At 54.2% G+C, this 18,315-nt stretch overlaps 1 long non-coding RNA gene across 1 annotated transcript in view; it reads right to left on the bottom strand.

Annotated features, from left to right (window-relative positions):
* The window catches only part of LOC135310991 (uncharacterized), a 54,080-nt gene extending 35,995 nt beyond the window's left edge, over positions 1 to 18,085 (bottom strand). Inside the window, exons 1-3 of the long non-coding RNA XR_010370901.1 lie at positions 17,933 to 18,085; positions 17,707 to 17,816; positions 10,233 to 10,342 (exon numbers count right to left, since the gene is read on the bottom strand). This is a non-coding gene — a long non-coding RNA (uncharacterized LOC135310991). The remainder of the gene's footprint in view (positions 1 to 10,232; positions 10,343 to 17,706; positions 17,817 to 17,932) is intronic.
* Positions 18,086 to 18,315: the final 230 nt, after the last annotated feature.

Here is an 18,315-nt window from a genome sequence, read left to right as displayed (position 1 = left end):
ACGGCACACGCTTGTCCTCGTTTGGCAGGGAGCGGACCGTCCATTGCCTGGCTCCTGGAGCGACGGGCTGCTGGGCAGAGGGGGAGGCCACCAAAGGTGAGGAGCAGGGCACAGGACAGTAGGAAGAGAGAAGAGAAAAGCGGCATGCGGCTGGACGGGGCGGGGGGGGTGTGTGCATGTAGTGAGAAGGCACAAGGCAGGGAACAGGACAGCCAGAGAAGGACAGGGAGCCTGACAGAGGTGGAGATAAAAGCAGCAGAGAGAGGGGAAGAGAGGCAGCAGAAAGTGGGAAGAGCAGGACAGAGACCAAGAAAGAACGATGAGGAGCAGGCTGGAAACACACAAAGAACCTGGGGCAGGCAGCACGACAGCGAGGGAGGAATGAAGACTAGGGGCAGAAAGCTGACAGAGCAAGATGGAGAAAGACAAGAAAAGCGACAAGAACAGGGCAGAGAGGGAAGTAAGAAGCCACAGGGACAGGGAGCCGAGACAGGCAACGACGGAGGGAAGGGAACACCACAAAACGAACCACGGGGCTACGTGGTACAGAGCATGAGCAGGGAGAGAATTAACAATTAGGGACAGGGAGCCAGAGGAAAAAGAAAATACACCAAAAGGGAGATGGAGAGCAAAAGGAATCGCAATGCGTACAGAAAGAAGAGAGAGAACCAATTCTAAAATAGGGACATGGGGAAGCCAGAAAGGACACAAGCTACAGGCTACAGGGCAGAGAGGAAAGAATTAACGAATAGACACAGAGAGCTGGGCAGGAAGAGACGGAGAAAGGCTAAAGATCACACGGCCACCAGGGAAGAGAGGGAGGAATTTAAAAAACAGGGGCAAGAAGCCAGAGAGAGGGAGGGAGAGGCAACAATAAAATGGGGACGGTCCACAGGGCAGCGAGGAGGGAACCGAGGAATGAGAAAGAGGCCAAAGAGAACACAATGTAGTATGGAAAAAAGGAACAGCGGCCTAGGGGGAAGGAGGAATTAAAGATCAGGCACTGGGAGGCAGACAGAGACAAACGAAGAAACAAGTGAAAACAAACCAACAGCAATGGGCTAGCAAGACAGAGAGGGAGGAAATTGGGCAATAAATCATAGCAGCAAGGAGCTGGACAGAGAGAGATGAGGACAAACAAACAGCACGGGTCTACGTGACAGAGACCGTGGAATTAGAACACAGAGAGGGAGCCTGTCAGAGGTGGAGATAAAAGCAGCAGAGAGGGGAAGAGAGGCAGCAGAAAGAGGGAAGAGCAGGACAGAGACCAAGAAAGAACGATGAGGAGCAGGCTGGAAACACACAAAGAACCTGGGGCAGGCAGCACGACAGCGAGGGAGGAATGAAGACTAGGGGCAGAAAGCTGACAGAGCAAGATGGAGAAAGACAAGAAAAGCGACAAGAACAGGGCAGAGAGGGAAGTAAGAAGCCACAGGGACAGGGAGCCGAGACAGGCAACGACGGAGGGAAGGGAACACCACAAAACGAACCACGGGGCTACGTGGTACAGAGCATGAGCGGGGAGAGAATTAACAATTAGGGACAGGGAGCCAGAGGAAAAAGAAAATACACCAAAAGGGAGATGGAGAGCAAAAGGAATCGCAATGCATACAGAAAGAAGAGAGAGAAACAATTCTAAAATAGGGACATGGGGAAGCCAGAAAGGACACAAGCTACAGGCTACAGGGCAGAGAGGGAAGAATTAACGAATAGACACAGAGAGCTGGGCAGAAAGAGACGGAGAAAGGCTAAAGATCTCACGGCCACCAGGGAAGAGAGGGAGGAATTTAAAAAACAGGGGTAAGAAGCCAGAGAGAGGGAGGGAGAGGCAACAATAAATGGGGACTGTCCACAGGGCAGCGAGGAGGGAACCGAGGAATAAGGAAAAGATGCCAAAGAGAACACAATGTAGTATGGAAAAAAGGAACAGCGGCCTATGGGGAAGGAGGAATTAAAGATCAGGCACTGGGAGGCAGACAGAGACAAACGAAGAAAAACCAACAGCAATGGGCTAGCAAGACAGAGAGGGAGGAAATTGGGCAATAAATCATAGCAGCAAGGAGCTGGACAGAGAGAGATGAGGACAAACAAACAGCACGGGTCTACGTGACAGAGAACGTGGAATTAGAACACAGAGAGGGAGCCTGTCAGAGGTGGAGATAAAAGCAGCAGAGAGAGGGGAAGAGAGGCAGCAGAAAGTGGGAAGAGCAGGACAGAGACCAAGAAAGAACGATGAGGAGCAGGCTGGAAACACACAAAGAACCTGGGGCAGGCAGCACGACAGCGAGGGAGGAATGAAGACTAGGGGCAGAAAGCTGACAGAGCAAGATGGAGAAAGACAAGAAAAGCGACAAGAACAGGGCAGAGAGGGAAGAAAGAAGCCACAGGGACAGGGAGCCGAGACAGGCAACGACGGAGGGAAGGGGCGGGGGAGGGAACACCACAAAACAAACCACGGGGCTACGTGGTACAGAGCATGAGCAGGGAGAGAATTAACAATTAGGGACAGGGAGCCAGAGGAAAAAGAAAATACACCAAAAGGGAGACGGAGAGCAAAAGGAATCGCATTGCGTACAGAAAGAAGAGAGAGAACCAGTTCTAAAATAGGGACATGGGGAAGCCAGAAAGGACACAAGCTACAGGCTACAGGGCAGAGAGGGAAGAATTAACGAATAGACACAGAGAGCTGGGCAGGAAGAGACGGAGAAAGGCTAAAGATCACACGGCCACCAGGGAAGAGAGGGAGGAATTTAAAAAACAGGGGCAAGAAGCCAGAGAGAGGGAGAGAGAGGCAACAATAAAATGGGGACGGGCCACAGGGCAGCGAGGAGGGAACCGAGGAATGAGAAAGAGGCCAAAGAGAACACAATGTAGTATGGAAAAAAGGAACAGCGGCCTAGGGGGAAGGAGGAATTAAAGATCAGGCACTGGGAGGCAGACAGAGACAAACGAAGAAACAAGTGAAAACAAACCAACAGCAATGGGCTAGCAAGACAGAGAGGGAGGAAATTGGGCAATAAATCATAGCAGCAAGGAGCTGGACAGAGAGAGATGAGGACAAACAAACAGCACGGGTCTACGTGACAGAGACCGTGGAATTAGAACACAGAGAGGGAGCCTGTCAGAGGTGGAGATAAAAGCAGCAGAGAGGGGAAGAGAGGCAGCAGAAAGAGGGAAGAGCAGGACAGAGACCAAGAAAGAACGATGTGGAGCAGGCTGGAAACACACAAAGAACCTGGGGCAGGCAGCACGACAGCGAGGGAGGAATGAAGACTAGGGGCAGAAAGCTGACAGAGCAAGATGGAGAAAGACAAGAAAAGCGACAAGAACAGGGCAGAGAGGGAAGTAAGAAGCCACAGGGACAGGGAGCCGAGACAGGCAACGACGGAGGGAAGGGAACACCACAAAACGAACCACGGGGCTACGTGGTACAGAGCATGAGCGGGGAGAGAATTAACAATTAGGGACAGGGAGCCAGAGGAAAAAGAAAATACACCAAAAGGGAGATGGAGAGCAACAGGAATCGCAATGCGTACAGAAAGAAGAGAGAGAACCAATTCTAAAATAGGGACATGGGGAAGCCAGAAAGGACAAAAGCTACAGGCTACAGGGCAGAGAGGGACGAATTAACGAATAGACACAGAGAGCTGGGCAGAAAGAGACGGAGAAAGGCTAAAGATCTCACGGCCACCAGGGAAGAGAGGGAGGAATTTAAAAAACAGGGGCAAGAAGCCAGAGAGAGGGAGGGAGAGGCAACAATAAAATGGGGACGGTCCACAGGGCAGCGAGGAGGGAACCGAGGAATAAGGAAAAGATGCCAAAGAGAACACAATGTAGTATGGAAAAAAGGAACAGCGGCATAGGGGGAAGGAGGAATTAAAGATCAGGCACTGGGAGGCAGACAGAGACAAACGAAGAAACAAGTGAAAACAAACCAACAGCAATGGGCTAGCAAGACAGAGAGGGAGGAAATTGGGCAATAAATCATAGCAGCAAGGAGCTGGACAGAGAGAGATGAGGACAAACAAACAGCACGGGTCTACGTGACAGAGAACGTGGAATTAGAACACAGAGAGGGAGCCTGTCAGAGGTGGAGATAAAAGCAGCAGAGAGGGGAAGAGAGGCAGCAGAAAGAGGGAAGAGCAGGACAGAGACCAAGAAAGAACGATGAGGAGCAGGCTGGAAACACACAAAGAACCTGGGGCAGGCAGCACGACAGCGAGGGAGGAATGAAGAATAGGGGCAGAAAGCTGACAGAGCAAGATGGAGAAAGACAAGAAAAGCGACAAGAACAGGGCAGAGAGGGAAGAAAGAAGCCACAGGGACAGGGAGCCGAGACAGGCAACGACGGAGGGAAGGGGCCGGGGAGGGAACACCACAAAACAAACAACGGGGCTACGTGGTACAGAGCATGAGCAGGGAGGGAATTAACAATTAGGGACAGGGAGCCAGAGGAAAAAGAAAATACACCAAAAGGGAGACGGAGAGCAAAAGGAATCGCATTGCGTACAGAAAGACGAGAGAACCAGTTCTAAAATAGGGACATGGGGAAGCCAGAAAGGACACAAGCTACAGGCTACAGGGCAGAGAGGGAAGAATTAACGAATAGACACAGAGAGCTGGGCAGAAAGAGACGGAGAAAGGCTAAAGATCTCACGGCCACCAGGGAAGAGAGGGAGGAATTTAAAAAACAGGGGCAAGAAGCCAGAGAGAGGGAGGGAGAGGCAACAATAAAATGGGGACGGTCCACAGGGCAGCGAGGAGGGAACCGAGGAATAAGGAAAAGATGCCAAAGAGAACACAATGTAGTATGGAAAAAAGGAACAGCGGCCTAGGGGGAAGGAGGAATTAAAGATCAGGCACTGGGAGGCAGACAGAGACAAACGAAGAAACAAGTGAAAACAAACCAACAGCAATGGGCTAGCAAGACAGAGAGGGAGGAAATTGGGCAATAAATCATAGCAGCAAGGAGCTGGACAGAGAGAGATGAGGACAAACAAACAGCACGGGTCTACGTGACAGAGACCGTGGAATTAGAACACAGAGAGGGAGCCTGTCAGAGGTGGAGATAAAAGCAGCAGAGAGGGGAAGAGAGGCAGCAGAAAGAGGGAAGAGCAGGACAGAGACCAAGAAAGAACGATGAGGAGCAGGCTGGAAACACACAAAGAACCTGGGGCAGGCAGCACGACAGCGAGGGAGGAATGAAGACTAGGGGCAGAAAGCTGACAGAGCAAGATGGAGAAAGACAAGAAAAGCGACAAGAACAGGGCAGAGAGGGAAGTAAGAAGCCACAGGGACAGGGAGCCGAGACAGGCAACGACGGAGGGAAGGGAACACCACAAAACGAACCACGGGGCTACGTGGTACAGAGCATGAGCGGGGAGAGAATTAACAATTAGGGACAGGGAGCCAGAGGAAAAAGAAAATACACCAAAAGGGAGATGGAGAGCAACAGGAATCGCAATGCGTACAGAAAGAAGAGAGAGAACCAATTCTAAAATAGGGACATGGGGAAGCCAGAAAGGACAAAAGCTACAGGCTACAGGGCAGAGAGGGAAGAATTAACGAATAGACACAGAGAGCTGGGCAGAAAGAGACGGAGAAAGGCTAAAGATCTCACGGCCACCAGGGAAGAGAGGGAGGAATTTAAAAAACAGGGGTAAGAAGCCAGAGAGAGGGAGGGAGAGGCAACAATAAAATGGGGACGGTCCACAGGGCAGCGAGGAGGGAACCGAGGAATGAGAAAGAGGCCAAAGAGAACACAATGTAGTATGGAAAAAAGGAACAGCGGCCTATGGGGAAGGAGGAATTAAAGATCAGGCACTGGGAGGCAGACAGAGACAAACGAAGAAACAAGTGAAAACAAACCAACAGCAATGGGCTAGCAAGACAGAGAGGGAGGAAATTGGGCAATAAATCATAGCAGCAAGGAGCTGGACAGAGAGAGATGAGGACAAACAAACAGCACGGGTCTACGTGACAGAGAACGTGGAATTAGAACACAGAGAGGGAGCCTGTCAGAGGTGGAGATAAAAGCAGCAGAGAGGGGAAGAGAGGGAGCAGAAAGAGGGAAGAGCAGGACAGAGACCAAGAAAGAACGATGTGGAGCAGGCTGGAAACACACAAAGAACCTGGGGCAGGCAGCACGACAGCGAGGGAGGAATGAAGACTAGGGGCAGAAAGCTGACAGAGCAAGATGGAGAAAGACAAGAAAAGCGACAAGAACAGGGCAGAGAGGGAAGTAAGAAGCCACAGGGACAGGGAGCCGAGACAGGCAACGACGGAGGGAAGGGAACACCACAAAACGAACCACGGGGCTACGTGGTACAGAGCATGAGCGGGGAGAGAATTAACAATTAGGGACAGGGAGCCAGAGGAAAAAGAAAATACACCAAAAGGGAGATGGAGAGCAACAGGAATCGCAATGCGTACAGAAAGAAGAGAGAACCAATTCTAAAATAGGGACATGGGGAAGCCAGAAAGGACAAAAGCTACAGGCTACAGGGCAGAGAGGAAAGAATTAACGAATAGACACAGAGAGCTGGGCAGAAAGAGACGGAGAAAGGCTAAAGATCTCACGGCCACCAGGGAAGAGAGGGAGGAATTTAAAAAACAGGGGTAAGAAGCCAGAGAGAGGGAGGGAGAGGCAACAATAAAATGGGGACGGGCCACAGGGCAGCGAGGAGGGAACCGAGGAATAAGGAAAAGATGCCAAAGAGAACACAATGTAGTATGGAAAAAAGGAACAGCGGCATAGGGGGAAGGAGGAATTAAAGATCAGGCACTGGGAGGCAGACAGAGACAAACGAAGAAAAACCAACAGCAATGGGCTAGCAAGACAGAGAGGGAGGAAATTGGGCAATAAATCATAGCAGCAAGGAGCTGGACAGAGAGAGATGAGGACAAACAAACAGCACGGGTCTACGTGACAGAGAACGTGGAATTAGAACTCAGAGAGGGAGCCTGTCAGAGGTGGAGATAAAAGCAGCAGAGAGGGGAAGAGAGGCAGCAGAAAGAGGGAAGAGCAGGACAGAGACCAAGAAAGAACGATGTGGAGCAGGCTGGAAACACACAAAGAACCTGGGGCAGGCAGCACGACAGCGAGGGAGGAATGAAGACTAGGGGCAGAAAGCTGACAGAGCAAGATGGAGAAAGACAAGAAAAGCGACAAGAACAGGGCAGAGAGGGAAGTAAGAAGCCACAGGGACAGGGAGCCGAGACAGGCAACGACGGAGGGAAGGGAACACCACAAAACGAACCACGGGGCTACGTGGTACAGAGCATGAGCGGGGAGAGAATTAACAATTAGGGACAGGGAGCCAGAGGAAAAAGAAAATACACCAAAAGGGAGATGGAGAGCAACAGGAATCGCAATGCGTACAGAAAGAAGAGAGAGAACCAATTCTAAAATAGGGACATGGGGAAGCCAGAAAGGACAAAAGCTACAGGCTACAGGGCAGAGAGGGAAGAATTAACGAATAGACACAGAGAGCTGGGCAGAAAGAGACGGAGAAAGGCTAAAGATCTCACGGCCACCAGGGAAGAGAGGGAGGAATTTAAAAAACAGGGGTAAGAAGCCAGAGAGAGGGAGGGAGAGGCAACAATAAAATGGGGACGGTCCACAGGGCAGCGAGGAGGGAACCGAGGAATGAGAAAGAGGCCAAAGAGAACACAATGTAGTATGGAAAAAAGGAACAGCGGCCTATGGGGAAGGAGGAATTAAAGATCAGGCACTGGGAGGCAGACAGAGACAAACGAAGAAACAAGTGAAAACAAACCAACAGCAATGGGCTAGCAAGACAGAGAGGGAGGAAATTGGGCAATAAATCATAGCAGCAAGGAGCTGGACAGAGAGAGATGAGGACAAACAAACAGCACGGGTCTACGTGACAGAGAACGTGGAATTAGAACACAGAGAGGGAGCCTGTCAGAGGTGGAGATAAAAGCAGCAGAGAGGGGAAGAGAGGCAGCAGAAAGAGGGAAGAGCAGGACAGAGACCAAGAAAGAACGATGTGGAGCAGGCTGGAAACACACAAAGAACCTGGGGCAGGCAGCACGACAGCGAGGGAGGAATGAAGACTAGGGGCAGAAAGCTGACAGAGCAAGATGGAGAAAGACAAGAAAAGCGACAAGAACAGGGCAGAGAGGGAAGTAAGAAGCCACAGGGACAGGGAGCCGAGACAGGCAACGACGGAGGGAAGGGAACACCACAAAACGAACCACGGGGCTACGTGGTACAGAGCATGAGCGGGGAGAGAATTAACAATTAGGGACAGGGAGCCAGAGGAAAAAGAAAATACACCAAAAGGGAGACGGAGAGCAACAGGAATCGCAATGCGTACAGAAAGAAGAGAGAACCAATTCTAAAATAGGGACATGGGGAAGCCAGAAAGGACAAAAGCTACAGGCTACAGGGCAGAGAGGAAAGAATTAACGAATAGACACAGAGAGCTGGGCAGAAAGAGACGGAGAAAGGCTAAAGATCTCACGGCCACCAGGGAAGAGAGGGAGGAATTTAAAAAACAGGGGTAAGAAGCCAGAGAGAGGGAGGGAGAGGCAACAATAAAATGGGGACGGGCCACAGGGCAGCGAGGAGGGAACCGAGGAATGAGAAAGAGGCCAAAGAGAACACAATGTAGTATGGAAAAAAGGAACAGCGGCCTAGGGGGAAGGAGGAATTAAAGATCAGGCACTGGGAGGCAGACAGAGACAAACGAAGAAACAAGTGAAAACAAACCAACAGCAATGGGCTAGCAAGACAGAGAGGGAGGAAATTGGGCAATAAATCATAGCAGCAAGGAGCTGGACAGAGAGAGATGAGGACAAACAAACAGCACGGGTCTACGTGACAGAGAACGTGGAATTAGAACACAGAGAGAGGGAGCCGGACAGAGAGGGGCCGAGAGAAAAATCTAGACGGGCTACGGCGGGCAGAGGCAGGAATTAAAACCTAGGGACAGGGAGCTGGACAGAGGGAGATGGAGATCACAGGGAACAGCGGCGGGTGCAGGAAGAGCAAGAATTCAAGAATAGGGAAAGGGAGCTGGACAGAGAAGAACTCAGAAAGGCAAGAACAGTAGCAGGGTACAGAGCAGAGAAGACGAATAAAAAGCGCGGGGGGAGCGTTGAGGCAGACAGAGAGATTAAGAAAATGTCACGGGCTACGTGGCAAAGCAGGAGGAATTCAGAAACGGGGACGGGAACCAAGGAAGAGTGAGTTGGTGAAGGATAACGGGCATTAAAAGTGAGGGACGGGGAGCTGGGAAAAGCGAGAGGCAGAGAAAAACAGGATCACACAAAGCCAAAAAAGAAGAAACAGAACAACAGGAACAAGTGTAACCAAAGCGATGAAATCAATCAACCAGAGACGTTGTTACACTATGGGAACATGGAGCGTACGAATCAGTGTATCTGTTGATCTGCATTTTAGTCCCTAGGTAATCATTAATGTGAACAGAACAATAGGCAATGTGCTTCTGTCAGAAAAGGATGACAAAACGCGGTTTCGTGTAGCGGACTGAGAAAACTAGCCAAAACTGGCAAGATTAAGAGCCAAGAAGGTAAAAGGTAATTCCGGCAGGGGGAAGATCGCGACCACCGACTCACGGACCACCACCGACTCAAGTAACACCACCTACTCAGAAGAGGACAACCGAGCCTGCGCAGTAATTTACATAAGGAAAGAGCAAGTTTGTACCAATCAGTAGACAGGACAATAATGAATATGTCTGACTACGTAAAATTTTGAGCTATAAATTGTAGGGGAAAGGTGCGTGAGGTACGCACGTTAGGAGGAGCGATCCCCCGTGCATCTGGCGCCGTGAATAAAGAATGCCTGCTCTTTAATACTAAATTGGAGTTACAGAGTTGTTTCCAATTTTACCACGTTTTTCAGTAACACAGGGAGCCACACCAAGAGAGCCAGAGAAAGACAAAATACCGACAGGCTACAGGACAGAGCAGGAGGAATACAAAAAAACAGAGCCAGAGCCAGGCAGAGAGAGGCAGAGAAAGAAAAAGTAGCCACAGGCTACAGGACAGAGAGAGGGAGGACTGAAAAGACAGGGAGGCAGGGAGCCACTCAGAGCGAGATGGAGAAAGACGGTGCGGGGGGGGGAGCGCAAAAAAAAAAATTTTGCGGCAGGTAAGGAAAGAGAGGGGGCCAGGGGAGAGACAGGGAGGGCCCAGGACGCACAAGAGAGGCAATGGGGCCCCAGTGGCCCAGGACTCACCGTGACTCTCGCTCTCAGCGCTGCTGGCACAATTTAGCCGTTCAGATGCTTGTTTCCCCTTCTCTCCTCCCTGCCTCTTCTGCAGCTCCAGACTCTAGGCCGTCCTCCACCTAAAGAGAATACATGGGTGTCTTACAGCTCTTACAAGATGAGGCTTCCTAGGCACGTGGCCTAGCTCGCTCGTGCACTACACGCCTGTACCCAACTCCCGGTTACGCGTACAGACCCTGCGGTGCACGTCGGTGGCCTGGCCCGCTGCGGACTACGAAGGGGGATCCTCCCTCCCTCACCTGCAGGGACAGGCTCTCTCTTGCCTGCGGCAGGAAGGCAGCTGTCAGCCAGAGCGCCTTCAATTTCTTCTTCTTTACCTTTCGTTGGTGTCTCCAGCTTCAGCCGAGGCAGCTCCTGTCCACAGCCGGGAAGGGCTCTGTGTGTCCCTTTTCGCCCCCGCGCTGCGAGGACGGTGAGGCCGGGCAGAGAGAAGCCACGCGAGCCTGAGACGGCCACAGTCAACGGCATCCCCGGGGGAAGGACAGACAACCATGTCCGCAGCAAGGTCTCTGGGAGAGGGAAAGAAGAAAGAGCGACCATCATTACCGTCGATCGACCCTGGCCAAAGCCTCTCCTTGCGCAGGGGCTTCTGGACCCCCCGCTCCTTCCCTGCGCTAGTGCTAAGGGCCCCTGCGCCGAGGGGGAATCAGTGCGCTTGAGGGCCGGCTCGCTGCCTTCACGACAGGGCCTGGGGACGGCCTAGGCCTACGCAGCACGCTTCAGGAGAGGTGCCGGGGCTGGGGGCAGGCGCGTGGGGCGAGGGCGGGGGGGGGCAGGCGCGCGGGGAGGGGGGGAAGGGGCAGGCGCGCGGGGGGGGGGGGGACAGGCGCCGGAGGGGGGGCAGGCGCGCGGGGCGAGGGGGGGGGGGGGGCAGGCGCCGGAGGGGGGGCAGGCGCGCGGGGTGAGGGGGTGGGGGGGGGGGCAGGCGCCGGAAGGGGGGCAGGCGCGCGGGGCGAGGGGGGCAGGCGCCGGAGGGGGGGCAGGCGCGCGGGGCGAGGGGGTGGGGGGGGGGCAGGCGCCGGAGGGGGGGCAGGCGCGCAGGGCGAGGGGGGGGGGGGGGGCAGGCGCGCGGGGCGAGGGGGTGGGGGGGGGGCAGGCGCCGGAGGGGGGGCAGGCGCGCGGGGCGAGGGGGTGGGGGGGGGGGCAGGCGCCGGAGGGGGGGCAGGCGCGCGGGGGAGGGGGTGGGGGGGGCAGGCGCCGGAGGGGGGGCAGGCGCGAGGGGGTGTGGGGGGGCAGGCGCCGGAGGGGGGGCAGGCGCCGGAGGGGGGGCAGGCGCCGGAGGGGGGGCAGGCGCGCGGGGCGAGGGGGGGGGGGGGGCAGGCGCCGGAGGGGGGGGCAGGCGCGCGGGGGAGGGGGTGGGGGGGCAGGCGCCGGAGGGGGGTGCAGGCGCGCGGGGCGAGGGAGGGGGGGCAAGCGCGCGGGGCGAGGGGGGGGGGGCAGGCGCGCGGGCAAGGCGGGCCAGGGGAGGCTGAGGGGGAGCTCCGGTGAGCCGGGGAGGCGGCCATCTTAGGCGTCCTGGGCAGGGGAAAAGAGCATCATCCTCCTCCCTTCTGTCAGCTCTCGGGGAACTCACCGCTTCTCGGGGAGCGGCCGCACCTGGAAGCCCCCAGAAATCAACACGAATCCAACCCCAAAAATACACCTCGCGGTCCGTACGCGGCACGGCCGCCCGGCACCCGAGCGCCGGAACACCGCGCCTCCCGCCGCGCCCCGGCGAACCACGTGACAGGGCCGGCGGCCGCGCGCCACAAGGACTACAGCTCCCGGCACGCCGCGAGCCCGCCCTCCCCGCTCTCTCACCCTGCGGGGCACCGTCCTTCCCGCCGATCCACCCGGAAGCCCCACCGAGCCCTCAGCACAGCCTCGCTCTCCCCACCGCCCGCTCCGACCCGCCGCTGCCCCGCCGCAGCCCTCCTCGGGGCTTGACCCGGCACGCAGCGGCCCCCCACCCAGCCCCCGCTCACCTCCTCCCTCGCTACACTCGCAGCCCGCTGACGCTCGGCCACAGCTCCGCCCCGTCCCGCCCTCGGCTCGCACTGGCCCCCCGGAGCAGGGCACCACCCCTTTTCCAGGTAGGAGCCGGCACCGGCAGCCCCACTGCCCGCACCTGGGGCTCCTCCATCCAGACCCCGCCCACAGCTGAGGCGCAGCAGCAACGGGGGGCCCCCTCCCCTCACCCCCACAGTGCACCACCTCCTCCCCGGGCTCCATCACAGCCCCTTGCCCCACGCAAAGGGAGCGCAAACGCAGCCCCGAGGGCAAAGGAGAGGGCAGGTGTTTGTGCAGGCAGCGCGCATGTAACAAGTCCCAGGAGCGATTCGTGGCTCAGGGTCCCCAAAGCTCCCCCTGCCCCCAGGCCACCTCGGCCGCCATTGCCAGAGCCGCACGGAGCTGGTTTTGGCTAGGATAGTGCTCATTTTCTCCATAGTAGCTAGGAAAGGATAAGTTTTGGATTTATGTTCAAAACAGCGTTAACAATGTAGAGATGTGCTGAGCACTGCTTCCACAGTCAGAGCCTCTTCTGGTTCTCTCAGTGCCCCACCAGCAAGTAAGCTGGGAGAGGACACAGCTGGGAAAGCTTTCCCAGCTAACTGACCAAAGGGATATTCAATACCATTTGACATCACGCTGAGTACATGCAGCTGGGGAAGAAGGGGGAGTCCTTAGGGGCTACGGCATTTCACTCCCTAAGTAACCATTACACTTGACAGAGCCCTGCTTTCCCAGAGAAGGCTCAACACCTGCCCACCGAAAAGGAGGAGTGAATTAATTCCTTGCTTTGCTTTCACGCACAGCTGTTGCTCTACCTATTAAACACCCATGATTTTTCTCACTTTTACCCTTCCAGCTCTCTCCCCCAGCCCACTGAGGGTGGAGTGAGCAAGCAGCTCCCTGGTGCAGAGTTGCCAGCTGGGGCTAAAGCACGGCACACGCTTGTCCTCGTTTGGCAGGGAGCGGACCGTCCATTGCCTGGCTCCTGGAGCGACGGGCTGCTGGGCAGAGGGGGAGGCCACCAAAGGTAAGGAGCAGGGCACAGGACAGTAGGAAGAGAGAAGAGAAAAGCGGCATGCGGCTGGACGGGGCGGGGGGTGTGTGCATGTAGTGAGAAGGCACAAGGCAGGGAACAGGACAGCCAGAGAAGGACAGGGAGCCTGACTGAGGTGGAGATAAAAGCAGCAGAGAGAGGGGAAGAGAGGCAGCAGAAAGTGGGAAGAGCAGGACAGAGACCAAGAAAGAACGATGAGGAGCAGGCTGGAAACACACAAAGAACCTGGGGCAGGCAGCACGACAGCGAGGGAGGAATGAAGACTAGGGGCAGAAAGCTGACAGAGCAAGATGGAGAAAGACAAGAAAAGCGACAAGAACAGGGCAGAGAGGGAAGAAAGAAGCCACAGGGACAGGGAGCCGAGACAGCCAACGACAGAGGGAAGGGGCCGGGGAGGGAAAACCACAAAACGAACCACGGGGCTACGTGGTACAGAGCATGAGCAGGGAGGGAATTAACAATTAGGGACAGGGAGCCAGAGGAAAAAGAAAATACACCAAAAGGGAGACGGAGAGCAAAAGGAATCGCAATGCGTACAGAAAGAAAAGAGAACCAATTCTAAAATAGGGACATGGGGAAGCCAGAAAGGACAAAAGCTACAGGCTACAGGGCAGAGAGGGAAGAATTAACGAATAGACACAGAGAGCTGGGCAGAAAGAGACGGAGAAAGGCTAAAGATCACACGGCCACCAGGGAAGAGAGGGAGGAATTTAAAAAACAGGGGCAAGAAGCCAGAGAGAGGGAGAGAGAGGCAACAATAAAATGGGGACGGGCCACAGGGCAGCGAGGAGGGAACCGAGGAATAAGGAAAAGAGGCCAAAGAGAACACAATGTAGTATGGAAAAAAGGAACAGCGGCCTAGGGGGAAGGAGGAATTAAAGATCAGGCACTGGGAGGCAGACAGAGACAAACGAAGAAACAAGTGAAAACAAACCAACAGCAATGGGCTAGCAAGACAGAGAGGGAGGAAATTGGGCAATAAATCATAGCAGCAAGGAGCTGGACAGAGAGAGATGAGGACAAACAAACAGCACGGGTCTACGTGACAGAGAACGTGGAATTAGAACACAGAGAGGGAGCCTGTCAGAGGTGGAGATAAAAGCAGCAGAGAGAGGGGAAGAGAGGCAGCAGAAAGTGGGAAGAGCAGGACAGAGACCAAGAAAGAACGATGAGGAGCAGGCTGGAAACACACAAAGAACCTGGGGCAGGCAGCACGACAGCGAGGGAGGAATGAAGAATAGGGGCAGAAAGCTGACAGAGCAAGATGGAGAAAGACAAGAAAAGCGACAAGAACAGGGCAGAGAGGGAAGAAAGAAGCCACAGGGACAGGGAGCCTAGACAGCCAACGACAGAGGGAAGGGGCCGGGGAGGGAAAACCACAAAACGAACCACGGGGCTACGTGGTACAGAGCATGAGCAGGGAGGGAATTAACAATTAGGGACAGGGAGCCAGAGGAAAAAGAAAATACACCAAAAGGGAGACGGAGAGCAAAAGGAATCGCAATGCGTACAGAAAGAAGAGAGAGAAACAATTCTAAAATAGGGACATGGGGAAGCCAGAAAGGACAAAAGCTACAGGCTACAGGGCAGAGAGGGAAGAATTAACGAATAGACACAGAGAGCTGGGCAGGAAGAGACGGAGAAAGGCTAAAGATCACACGGCCACCAGGGAAGAGAGGGAGGAATTTAAAAAACAGGGGCAAGAAGCCAGAGAGAGGGAGAGAGAGGCAACAATAAAATGGGGACGGGCCACAGGGCAGCGAGGAGGGAACCGAGGAATGAGAAAGATGCCAAAGAGAACACAATGTAGTATGGAAAAAAGGAACAGCGGCCTAGGGGGAAGGAGGAATTAAAGATCAGGCACTGGGAGGCAGACAGAGACAAACGAAGAAACAAGTGAAAACAAACCAACAGCAATGGGCTAGCAAGACAGAGAGGGAGGAAACTGGGCAATAAATCATAGCAGCAAGGAGCTGGACAGAGAGAGATGAGGACAAACAAACAGCACGGGTCTACGTGACAGAGAACGTGGAATTAGAACACAGAGAGGGAGCCTGTCAGAGGTGGAGATAAAAGCAGCAGAGAGAGGGGAAGAGAGGCAGCAGAAAGTGGGAAGAGCAGGACAGAGACCAAGAAAGAACGATGAGGAGCAGGCTGGAAACACACAAAGAACCTGGGGCAGGCAGCACGACAGCGAGGGAGGAATGAAGACTAGGGGCAGAAAGCTGACAGAGCAAGATGGAGAAAGACAAGAAAAGCGACAAGAACAGGGCAGAGAGGGAAGAAAGAAGCCACAGGGACAGGGAGCCTAGACAGCCAACGACAGAGGGAAGGGGCCGGGGAGGGAACACCACAAAACGAACCACGGGGCTACGTGGTACAGAGCATGAGCAGGGAGGGAATTAACAATTAGGGACAGGGAGCCAGAGGAAAAAGAAAATACACCAAAAGGGAGACGGAGAGCAACAGGAATCGCAATGCGTACAGAAAGAAGAGAGAGAACCAATTCTAAAATAGGGACATGGGGAAGCCAGAAAGGACAAAAGCTACAGGCTACAGGGCAGAGAGGGAAGAATTAACGAATAGACACAGAGAGCTGGGCAGAAAGAGACGGAGAAAGGCTAAAGATCACACGGCCACCAGGGAAGAGAGGGAGGAATTTAAAAAACAGGGGCAAGAAGCCAGAGAGAGGGAGAGAGAGGCAACAATAAAATGGGGACGGGCCACAGGGCAGCGAGGAGGGAACCGAGGAATGAGAAAGAGGCCAAAGAGAACACAATGTAGTATGGAAAAAAGGAACAGCGGCCTAGGGGGAAGGAGGAATTAAAGATCAGGCACTGGGAGGCAGACAGAGACAAACGAAGAAACAAGTGAAAACAAACCAACAGCAATGGGCTAGCAAGACAGAGAGGGAGGAAATTGGGCAATAAATCATAGCAGCAAGGAGCTGGACAGAGAGAGATGAGGACAAACAAACAGCACGGGTCTACGTGACAGAGAACGTGGAATTAGAACACAGAGAGAGGGAGCCGGACAGAGAGGGGCCGAGAGAAAAATCTAGACGGGCTACGGCGGGCAGAGGCAGGAATTAAAACCTAGGGACAGGGAGCTGGACAGAGGGAGATGGAGATCACAGGGAACAGCGGCGGGTGCAGGAAGAGCAAGAATTCAAGAATAGGGAAAGGGAGCTGGACAGAGAAGAACTCAGAAAGGCAAGAACAGTAGCAGGGTACAGAGCAGAGAAGACGAATAAAAAGCGCGGGGGGAGCGTTGAGGCAGACAGAGAGATTAAGAAAATGTCACGGGCTACGTGGCAAAGCAGGAGGAATTCAGAAACGGGGACGGGAACCAAGGAAGAGTGAGTTGGTGAAGGATAACGGGCATTAAAAGTGAGGGACGGGGAGCTGGGAAAAGCGAGAGGCAGAGAAAAACAGGATCACACAAAGCCAAAAAAGAAGAAACAGAACAACAGGAACAAGTGTAACCAAAGCGATGAAATCAATCAACCAGAGACGTTGTTACACTATGGGAACATGGAGCGTACGAATCAGTGTATCTGTTGATCTGCATTTTAGTCCCTAGGTAATCATTAATGTGAACAGAACAATAGGCAATGTGCTTCTGTCAGAAAAGGATGACAAAACGCGGTTTCGTGTAGCGGACTGAGAAAACTAGCCAAGACTGGCAAGATTAAGAGCCAAGAAGGTAAAAGGTAATTCCGGCAGGGGGAAGATCGCGACCACCGACTCACGGACCACCACCGACTCAAGTAACACCACCTACTCAGAAGAGGACAACCGAGCCTGCGCAGTAATTTACATAAGGAAAGAGCAAGTTTGTACCAATCAGTAGACAGGACAATAATGAATATGTCTGACTACGTAAAATTTTGAGCTATAAATTGTAGGGGAAAGGTGCGTGAGGTACGCACGTTAGGAGGAGCGATCCCCCGTGCATCTGGCGCCGTGAATAAAGAATGCCTGCTCTTTAATACTAAATTGGAGTTACAGAGTTGTTTCCAATTTTACCACGTTTTTCAGTAACACAGGGAGTCACACCAAGAGAGCCAGAGAAAGACAAAATACCGACAGGCTACAGGACAGAGCAGGAGGAATACAAAAAAACAGAGCCAGAGCCAGGGAGAGAGAGGGAGAGAAAGAAAAAGTAGCCACAGGCTACAGGACAGAGAGAGGGAGGACTGAAAAGACAGGGAGGCAGGGAGCCACTCAGAGCGAGATGGAGAAAGACTGTGCGGGGGGGGGAGCGCAAAAAAAAAAATTTTGCAGCAGGTAAGGAAAGAGAGGGGGCCAGGGGAGAGACAGGGAGGGCCCAGGATGCACAAGAGAGGCAATGGGGCCCCAGTGGCCCAGGACTCACCGTGACTCTCGCTCTCAGCGCTGCTGGCACAATTTAGCCGTTCAGATGCTTGTTTCCCCTTCTCTCCTCCCTGCCTCTTCTGCAGCTCCAGACTCTAGGCCATCCTCCACCTAAAGAGAATACATGGGTGTCTTACAGCTCTTACAAGATGAGGCTTCCTAGGCACGTGGCCTAGCTCGCTCGTGCACTACACGCCCGTACCGAACTCCGGGTTACGCGTACAGACCCTGCGGTGCACGTCGGTGGCCTGGCCCGCTGCGGACTACGAAGGGGGATCCTTCCTCCCTCACCTGCAGGGACAGGCTCTCTCTTGCCTGCGGCAGGAAGGCAGCTGTCAGCCAGAGCGCCTTCAATTTCTTCTTCTTTACCTTTCGTTGGTGTCTCCAGCTTCAGCTGAGGCAGGTCCTGTCCACAGCCGGGAAGGGCTTTGTCTATCCCTTTTGAGCCCCGCGCTGCGAGGACGGCGAGGCCGGGCAGAGAGAAGCCACGCGAGCCTGAGATGGCCACAGTCAACGGCATCCCCGGGGGAAGGACAGACAACCACGTCCGCAGCAAGGTCTCTGGGAGAGGGAAAGAAGAAAGAGCGACCATCATTACCGTCGATCGACC

Source organism: Phalacrocorax carbo, unplaced genomic scaffold (genome assembly GCF_963921805.1).
Source record: "Phalacrocorax carbo unplaced genomic scaffold, bPhaCar2.1 SCAFFOLD_77, whole genome shotgun sequence".
Taxonomy (NCBI): domain Eukaryota; kingdom Metazoa; phylum Chordata; class Aves; order Suliformes; family Phalacrocoracidae; genus Phalacrocorax; species Phalacrocorax carbo.
This window is presented reverse-complemented; position numbering and strand designations above follow the sequence as displayed.